The following is a 9,298-nucleotide window of genomic DNA, read 5'->3' on the forward strand; positions in this document are numbered from 1 at the left end:
CCACCATATATGCTAGTCGCTTGCTGCAACTCCACATCATACCTTGCCTTACCTATAAGCTTAAATAGTCTTGATCGCGAGGGTGCGAGATTGCTGAGTCCCCGTGACTCACAGTTTACTTCCAAAACCAGATGCAGGGACTGATGATACCATTCCAGACGATGCGCTTGAGCTCAAGTGGGAGTTCGATGAAGACTCTCGCCGTTACTATGTGTCTTTCCCAGATGATCAGTAGTGGTGACCAGTTGGGGCGATCGGGGACTTTGTTGCATGTGGGGGTTGATCTTTTATTTTGGTACCGTAGTCGGACCCTGAGTGTATTGGATGATTGTAATATTATTCATGTATTTGTGTGACGTGGCGAGTGTAAGCCAACTATGTATCCTTTCCCCTTTTATATGTTTACATGGGTTGTTGTGAAGATTACCTTACTTGCGACATTGCTTTCAATGCGGTTATGCCTCTAAGTCGTGCTTCGACACGTAGGAGATATAGCCGCATCGAGGGCGTTACAGGAGGGTGGGGCGGCACCTCCGCTGCGCCTCCTCCGACGGCTCCTCCTCCAATGGAAGGCCACGTCGGGGACCAACCTTTGGAGTTTATCATCGGGCTATACAAGCCCTTGTGTGGTCATCTTCGCCTCCCAACTCCCTTCGCGCGGGAGATGGAGCCCGAGCAATCACGCACTCTGCGGCTGCACATGAGGGGCTGCAGGAACGAAGGTATGAGGGTTGACGTCGACTTCCCTGCCCCTCATGTAATGTACCTCCGCCGTGGGCGGAAGACCTTTACCCGTGCCCACTGTTTCTCGGAGGGGCACATTCTCCAGTTCAAATTAATGGAGAATGGCCTACTCTTCGTCAAGATCTTCGGGCACTCGGGAGGGCGTCTAGGGTGCTGCGCGGAGAGCTCGACCGACGACGAAAGCTCCTCCTCGAGCGAAAGCGATGAGGAGGACAGTGATGGCGATGACGACGACAGCAGGCGGGGGAGCGACGACTCTGACTCTGGTTGATCGCCGCCCGCACCATCTTCATCAGGCGACAGCTCTATCATCTGCATCCGCATCTCCTCCCCGGCAATGTCATTTGTCGGGGAGTGGGATGCAGAGGTGCGGATGGTGCTCCCAGGCTCCTCCAGCAGTCCTCGAACTAGACCTCGGCAGGCTTCCTCCATGCTCTCCATCGAGCCGTTCCCTCGAGCTCCCGTTCCCGTTGAGCTACCTCTCCTAGAGCCCGAGGGGCGTGGGTTGGGCTCATGCCCAGGCGTTCATTTTGCCCGCCTCGCCTTCGACGGCCATGCCTAGGAGGAGAGGGAAAAGAAAGGGCATTATGGAGCACTTATCTTTTTTTCAATCTTAAATCTGCTGGCACTTGCCAAATTTTAATTCAAATAATGTAATCTCTCGAGTCCATGTCTATGTTTTGTAATGCTTGTACTTGTATTAGCATATTAATGAAAAAGATGAACCTTGCTGGGAACCCGTGCATGTGTATGTCCATGCAGAGGTGAGATTCCTCTTTTATATAAATAAAAGACTTTTCCACGGCAAGCTATCCTGCCGGTACCCTCTTTGTCTGCCGAAGAGCTGCGTCTGCCAGGGAACAGACAGAAGGACCAGCCCCCCCTGCCAACTTCTTTTTACCAAAGGCCACTACGACCATACTGACCGAAGCAACGTTTGAGTTAAGGGGGGGAGCACCTAAGTCTCAAAAGAGTGGCGAGGCTTTCTTATGCACAAGTTATAGCTTACATAACACTAACGGACAAGAGGTAGAACTTATCTGACTGGCTTGCCGGGGATCCCCATGCCGAACGGTTTCCTCATCTCCTTGTCGAAGTCAAGTTCTCAGCAGGAACATGCAGCTCCATGGAGATGAGAATGAATGCATGATGCAATCCTATCTATATGCATATGCAGATGCTCATGAAATGCGTATGCAGTTGTCTAGGAATGCTCATGCATGCATGCAGATTTTGGTCGAGGGGCCCCCATAGCGCTTCTTTATTTTCTCTTGCACGAGATCATTGCCCCGGCTTTGTACAAGGGGGTGGCTGCCAGGCAGGGCCCGACAACCACGCCTTATGGGTAGAACTTGCGGAGATGCTCAATATTCCATGTGTTTTGAAACTGAGTTCCATCTCCGGTCTCCAAATGGACTGCGCCAGGTCGGGTGACTCATACTACCCGGAAAGGGCCTTCCCACTTTGGTGACAACTTTTTGAACCCTTGGCGGACTGAATGCGCCTAAGGACAAGGTCACCTTCCTCAAAACACCGGGCGTGAACCCTGCGGCTATGATAGCGACACAGGGCTTGCTGGTAGCATGCATCACACGTAGGAGCCCGGAGACAGTTCTCCTCGAGTAGCACAGCATCATCATGCCGGTGCTGATCTTGCACTACTTCATCGTAGGCAAGCGCTCGAGGTGACCCGTAAATGAGTTCCGTGGGGATTACTGCTTCTGCCCCGTAGACCAGGGAGAAGGGAGTCTTCCCGGTAGCTCAGTTTGGTGTCGTTCTGAGGGACTAGAGAAATACCAGTAGCTCCTCAATTCTGCAGCATATCAAAAGTTCTTGTCTTGAGTCCGCGTAGCACTTCAGCGTTCGCCCTCTCAGCTTGTCCATTGCTCTGGGGATGTGCCACAGAGGCAAATGAGATCTTGCACCCGAGGGCATGAACATATTGCATGAAGGCGCGAGTCGTGAACTGGGTGCTGTTGTCGGTATGATCCTTGTCGGAACTCCAAAATGACACACCAATTCTTTCAAGAACTTGATAGCTGACTGAGCAGTCACCTTTCTCATGGTAGTCACTTCCAGTCACTTTGTAAACTTGTCGATGTCAATGAACAAGAATTCAAAGCCCTCGATTGCTCGGGGGAAGGGGCCGAGGATATCGAGCCCTGAGACAAAAAATGGCCATGATAGAGGGATTGTTTAAAGAGCTTGAGTAGGAAGGTGTGTTTTCTTGGAATGGAACTGAGAGGCTTCACATTTCGTGACTAGCTCGACCACATCTTGGAGGGTTGTGGGCCAATAGAATCCTTGCCGGAATGCTTTCCCAACTAATGCCCTTGATCCAATATGGGAGCCGCACATTCCTCTATGAATCTTAGCCATAAGTTCCTTTCCGTCTTCCTGGCAAACACACTTTAATTTCACACCGTTGGGCCTCCTTCTGTTCAGAGTGCAATCGACAAACTGATACATACTGGCCCTCCGGGCTACCTTTTCAGCTTCATCTTGGTTGCCGGGAAGCTCTCCAATTTGGAGAAAGTGGACAATGTGCCTTGCCCAAGTTGGAGCCTGGGGCTCGGCAACGAGGACTAGCAGCACCTCCTCTACTGCAGCAGCACCAGCCTCGTTTGTGGGGTCCATGGGCCTAGCTAGAAGGGGTGGTCCGACAGGCTGTGAAGAGTTGTTTCCGACAGGGTCTCCACCGGGAGCGGACGACTCTTTCGGGGGAGGCTTACCGTAGTCCAACTTTATCTTCTTCCGGGCCATTGTTGCTGGGGATACGAAGGGCTGAGTGAGATGGAGAACAAAAGTCCCTGGTTCCACAGGAAGCTTCTGCGCAACACACTTTGATAGATGATCAACTGTGTTGTTTTCCGCACGAGGTAGCGCTCTGTTTGCAATCCGTCAAAGTGCTCCTCCAATCTCCTCACTTCTTTGACGTATGCCTCCAATAATGGACTTTGATAATCTTTGTTAACTTGTCTCACCAAAAGCTGTGAATCTCCTCGAATGATCAGCTTCTTAATTCCCAATTCAGCTGCAATCCTGAGCCCGGCAAGGAGCCCTTCATACCCAGTTGTATTGTTGGTAGCTTCTTCCCGGGCAAAATGCATTTGGACGACATACTTCAAGTGCTCCCCAGAGGGGGCGACAAGAAGCACGCTAGCTCCTTCACCTTGTACGGAAAAAGCACCATCAAAATACATAATCCATTTTTGGGGTGATTCGTTGCGGGGGTAACTGTCTCTGTCACTTCCTCATCAGGGGTTGGCGTCCATTCTGCAATAAACTCCGCCAACGCCCTGCTCTATATAGTTGATGCGCTCTCAAACTTCAAACCAAAGCTGGATAACTCCAAAGCCCACTCCACTATTCCGCCGGTAGCCTCAGGGTTTCAGAGTATCCTTTGCAATGAAAAACGAGTGACAACCATGATCTCATGGGCTTGGAAGTAGTGGTGTAGTTTCCTTGAGGCCATAATGAGGCCAAAGATCAACTTCTGCATGCCAGAGTACCTCGATCTAGCCCCATGTAACAGGGAGCTAATGAAGTACACTAGGCGCTGCACCACTTTTTCCTTGCCACATTCTTGAGGTTGTTCTCGTTTTCGTGCTCATTGTTGTCCTGATCCTTCTCTGATTCTGCCGGTCTCTGCTCACTTTCTGCCTCATCCACTTCTTGCTAACCACTTGGTTGGTTGCTGCTAAGTATAGCAACAACGGCTCCTGGGGTTTGGGAGCCACCAAGGTAGGCATAGAGCACAAGTAGGCCTTTAACTCTTGCAAAGCTGCATATTCTTCTAGGGTCTACTTCATAGCATCGACCTCTTTCAAAATTTTGAAGAACGGCAGGGCGCTCGGTAGACTTGAAGATGAATCTTCTTAGCGCGGCAACACATCCTGTCAGGCGCCTCACATACTTAACTGTCCTTGGCGCTTGGATTTGCTTGATGGCCTTGATCTTGTCGGGGTTGGCTTCGATCCCACGATGAGATACAAAGAACCCGAGCAACTTGCGGAGGGAACACCAAATACACACTTCTCCGGGTAGAGCTTCAGATTGATCTTGCACGGATTATCAAACGTCTCCTCCAAATCTTGGATAAGGGTGGCACTATCCTTGGTCTTGACCACAATATCATCCATATAGGCTTCTATGTTTCTGTGCAACTGTGGCTCAAAACCAATCTCGATTGCCCTTGCAAAAGTGGACCCGATTCTCTTTAATTCGAATGGCATGCGGACAAAGCAGTACATACCACATGGAGTGCCAAATGATGTCTTCTCTTCATCTTCCTTGGACACGAAGATTTGGTGATACTCAGAGTAGGTGTCCAAAAAGGATAGAAAATCACAACCTGAAGTGGAATCCACAATCTGGTCGATACGCGGCAAGGGAAATGGGTCTTTCTGGCAAGCCTTGTTGAGATCTGTGAAATCTATGCAAAGCCTCCACTTCCCATTAGCCTTTCGGACTACTACTGGATTTGCCAACCATGTGGGATGCAGTACTCATCTGACCAAACCAGCTGCCTCAAGTTTCTTGATCTCTTCTGCAATGAATTGTTGCCTCTCCAAGGCCTACTTCCAGATTTTCTGCTTGACAGGTCGGGCATGTGGGCAGACAACCAGGTGGTGCTCGATTACCTCCCTATAAACATCGAGGATATCAGATGGTTACCAGGCAAACACATCAATATTCGATCACAGGAAGGCAACGAGCGTGCTTTCTTATTTGTCATCGAGGGTGGCGCTCATAGTGAAAGTACCATCAACGCCAGCCAGCCATGCAGGGACGTTCTTCACTTAGGGTGAGCAACTTGGGATCTCTTGCTGTTAGAACACTACAGCACGTCGTCAACGGGTGTCGTGCACTCGGTGGGGGCACGATTCCCGGACTCTTTGTCGGAGCTCCTACAATCTCTCTTTTTCCTTTGTTCTCCTTGGCAGGAGTTGTCACTGCCGTTGTCTCTTCCACGACCGTGTACCTGTACATCTTGTCCACGCAAATGATTGCATCCTTCTCATCCGATGGGATGGTGATGACTCCTAGTGGCCCAGGCATCTTCAAGGTGTTGTAGGAGTAGTGGGATGCCGCCATGAGCTTAGCCAGGGCCAGGCGTCCAAGAATCCCATTATATGGCTAGGGGAGATCAACCACATCAAACACAATCCTCTCAGTCCTGTAGTTCAGTTCTCCCCCAAATGTTTCCGGTAACATGATCTTTCCCTTAGGATGGCTCCTGCCGAGATTAACACCTTGAAATGTGCAGTAACCTCTAGCTCTTCCTCTGATATCTGAAGTCTGTAGATAACTGCTGGGGAAATCAGATTCAACCCGGTCCCACCATCCACCAACACCTTTGTGACCTTAAGGTTGCGAATTGTTGGGGAGACCAACAACGGCCTACCGCAGTGGTACGGCCAGGATGGTCCACCTTGTCAAAGATGATGGGCGTGTGTGACCATTTGAGCGGCTTCCGAGCCTCTGGCGCTGGTTCCACGACATAGGCTTCACGTGCCCACCGTTTGAGCTAGCGGTGAGAAGTGTGCAGAGATGCACCTCCGTTAATGCACAGGGCATCTCTGGCCTTCTAAAACTCCTGCTCACTGGTTTCCTCTTCATCCCCTCCATCACTCTTATCATCATAGGTTTCCTCTCTCAACCTTTGGTGGACTTTCCTTGGTTCCGCATGGGTTTGCCAGGGCGATTTACTTCACCGCCTCAGCCCTTTTCGCCAGCAACATTCTGACCATTCTCCTTATCACGCTTCTCATACTCTGTCCTCTGTTTCTTGACAAGCTACTCACCTGATAACACTCTTGAAGGTCGTGGCCCTTGTTCCGATGAATCTTGCAGTACGACCCATCACCTTTCCCGGTTTTCTCGGCAGCAGCGGCTTCTAGGCAGTCAGTGCACATGGCAGCTTCCTTGCCGGGGGCCTCAGCTTTCGCCTTCTTGCCGGTACTAGGCGTACCCAATCCTTCAACAGTCATCACTGCCTTATCTCTCTGCTTCTTACCATGCTTCTTGTTATTCTATTGACTAGCTGATTCATCCTCATCCTCTGAATCAACATTGGTGCAATCTTCCTCTCCGGGCAACTTCCTTCCTCCCTCCATCCGAGCACACTTATCTACCAGAGTGTAAAGCTCCGTCACAGCCTTGGGAAACCGTACGTTCATCTTGGAACGAATACGACAGTTGTGCACATTAGACTGGAAGGCAGCTATTACGGCTGCCAGATGGATATTTGGAATATTCCTATGAACTTTGCTGAATCTTAGTAAATACTTACGGAGGCTTTCTCCTTCCTTCTGTTGGAGAAGCTGCAAGTCACCGGGCCTGCCGGGTACTTGATGGCCGCTCGTGATGGCTCCATGAACTCGTGGCACAGGTCAGCCCATGACAAAATGGAGTTCACCGATAGGTGCATCAGCCATGACCTCATATTGGACTTGAGGGCCAAAGTGAAGTAGTTGGCAAACGCCTTTTCATCTCTTCCCCCGACAGCCTGAACAGTGATGGTGTAGATGCGTAGCAACTCTGCCGGCTTCAACCTCCCATTGTATTTCTCAGGTATTTCTGGCTTGAACGTGTGAACAGACGACCAATAGACATGACACGACTCACGAGTAAAGGCAGGGCAGCCGTACTAAGCGCGGGTTCACCAATACCGAGCGCGGGTTCGCCAATGTTAGGGCAGCCGTACCCGTCGGTCCGCGCGGAGGTCGTCAGGGCGTTGCTCGATGACGACGCGCGTGTCTCCTCTCCACCTATCCTCTGGGTTTGTCATTGGCTTGGACGTGCTCAAGGGTCAGAAGACGCCATTGAGAAGTCATCGGGGTCTTGATTCTATCGCGCTCGTGGTGGCTGCCATGGCGGGGACTGCACCGTGGGGATGGCCCGTTCCGTGTGGTCGGCAACATGAGCTCTTGCTGTTGCTTGGGGAGGTCGCGGCGGGACAGCTCACCATGAGCCCCCAGCTTCGGCGAAACCGAGCAGGCTTTGGATGGTGGCACGCCATTCGTCCATCTGCCCAGCCGCTGGCGGAAACTTCAACAGTAGTTGGGGCCGTGCCATTGTAACACCCTCGATGCGACTATAGCTCCCACGTGTCAAGGCACGACTTAGAGACATAATCGCATTGAAGGCATATGTCGCAAGTAAGGTAATCTTTACAATCCCATGTAATATAATAATAAAGGGGAGATAACATAGTTGGCTTACACTTGCCACGTCAATCAAGGTACATAAATAACATTACATCATCCAAACACTCATGGCCCGACTACGGCGCCAAAATAAAAGATAACCCAACACGCGACACAGTCCCGATCACCCCCAACTGGGCACCACTATTGATCATCAGGAAAAGAAACATAATAACGTTGAGAGTCCTCGTCGAACTCCCACTTGAGCTCGAGCGCGTCACCTGGAGCGGAATCATCAGGCCCTGCATCTGGTGTAATAGTAATCTATGAGCCACAGGGAACTCAGCAATCTCGCACCCTCATGATCAAGACTATTTAAGCTTATAGGTAAGGCAAGGTAAATATAAGTGGAGCTGCAGCAAGCGACTAGCATATATGGTGGCTAACCTGTTCGCAAAAGAGAGCGAGAAGAGGAGGCAAAGCGCGAGCGAGAAACTAGAGGACAACCTGCGCAAGCATTACTCCAACACCGTGTCCACTTCCCGGACTCCGCCGAGAAGAGGCCATCACGGTAACACACTCATTTGATTAATTTTAATTAAGTTAAGGTTCAAGTTATCTACAACCGGACATTAACAAATTCCCATCTGCCATAACTGCGGGCACGGCTTTCGAAAGTTCAAATCCCTGCAGGGGAGTCCCAACTTAGCCCATGACAAGCTCTCACGGTCAACGAAGGAATAGACCTCCTCCCAAGACGTTCTGATCAGACTCGGTATCTCGGTTCTTCAAGACAACTTCGACAATGGTAAAACAAGTCCAGCAACACCACCCGCTGTGCCGACAAATCCCGGTAGGAGCTGCACATATCTCGTTCTCAGGGCACACCGGATAAGCTAAGCGTACGGGAGCTAACGTAACCCAAGTTGCCAAGGGATGGCCCCGCACGGTGCTCTAGGTTGGACCAACACTCAGAGGAGCACTGGCCCAGGGGGGGTTAAAATAAGATGACCCTTGAGTCCGCGAAACCCAAGGGAAAAGGCTAGGTGGCAAATGGAAAAACCAAGGTTGGGCATTGCTGGAGGAGTTTTATTCAAGGCGGACTGTTAAGGGGTTCCCATTATAACCCAACCGCGTAAGGAACGCAAAATCCAGGAACATAACACCGATATGATGGAAACTAGGGCGGCAAGAGTGGAACAAAACACTAGGCGAGAGGCCGAGCCTTCCACCCTTTACCAAGTATATAGATGCATTAATATAACAAGATAATATAATGATATCCCAACAAGTAAATAAATGTTCCAACACGGAACGGCCTCCAATCTTCACCTGCAACTAGCAACGCTATAAGAGGGCTGAGCAAAGCGGTAACATAGCCAATCAACGGTTTGCTAGGACAT

Source organism: Triticum dicoccoides, chromosome 4A, assembly GCF_002162155.2.
Source record: "Triticum dicoccoides isolate Atlit2015 ecotype Zavitan chromosome 4A, WEW_v2.0, whole genome shotgun sequence".
In the NCBI taxonomy this organism is placed as follows: Eukaryota; Viridiplantae; Streptophyta; class Magnoliopsida; order Poales; family Poaceae; genus Triticum; species Triticum dicoccoides.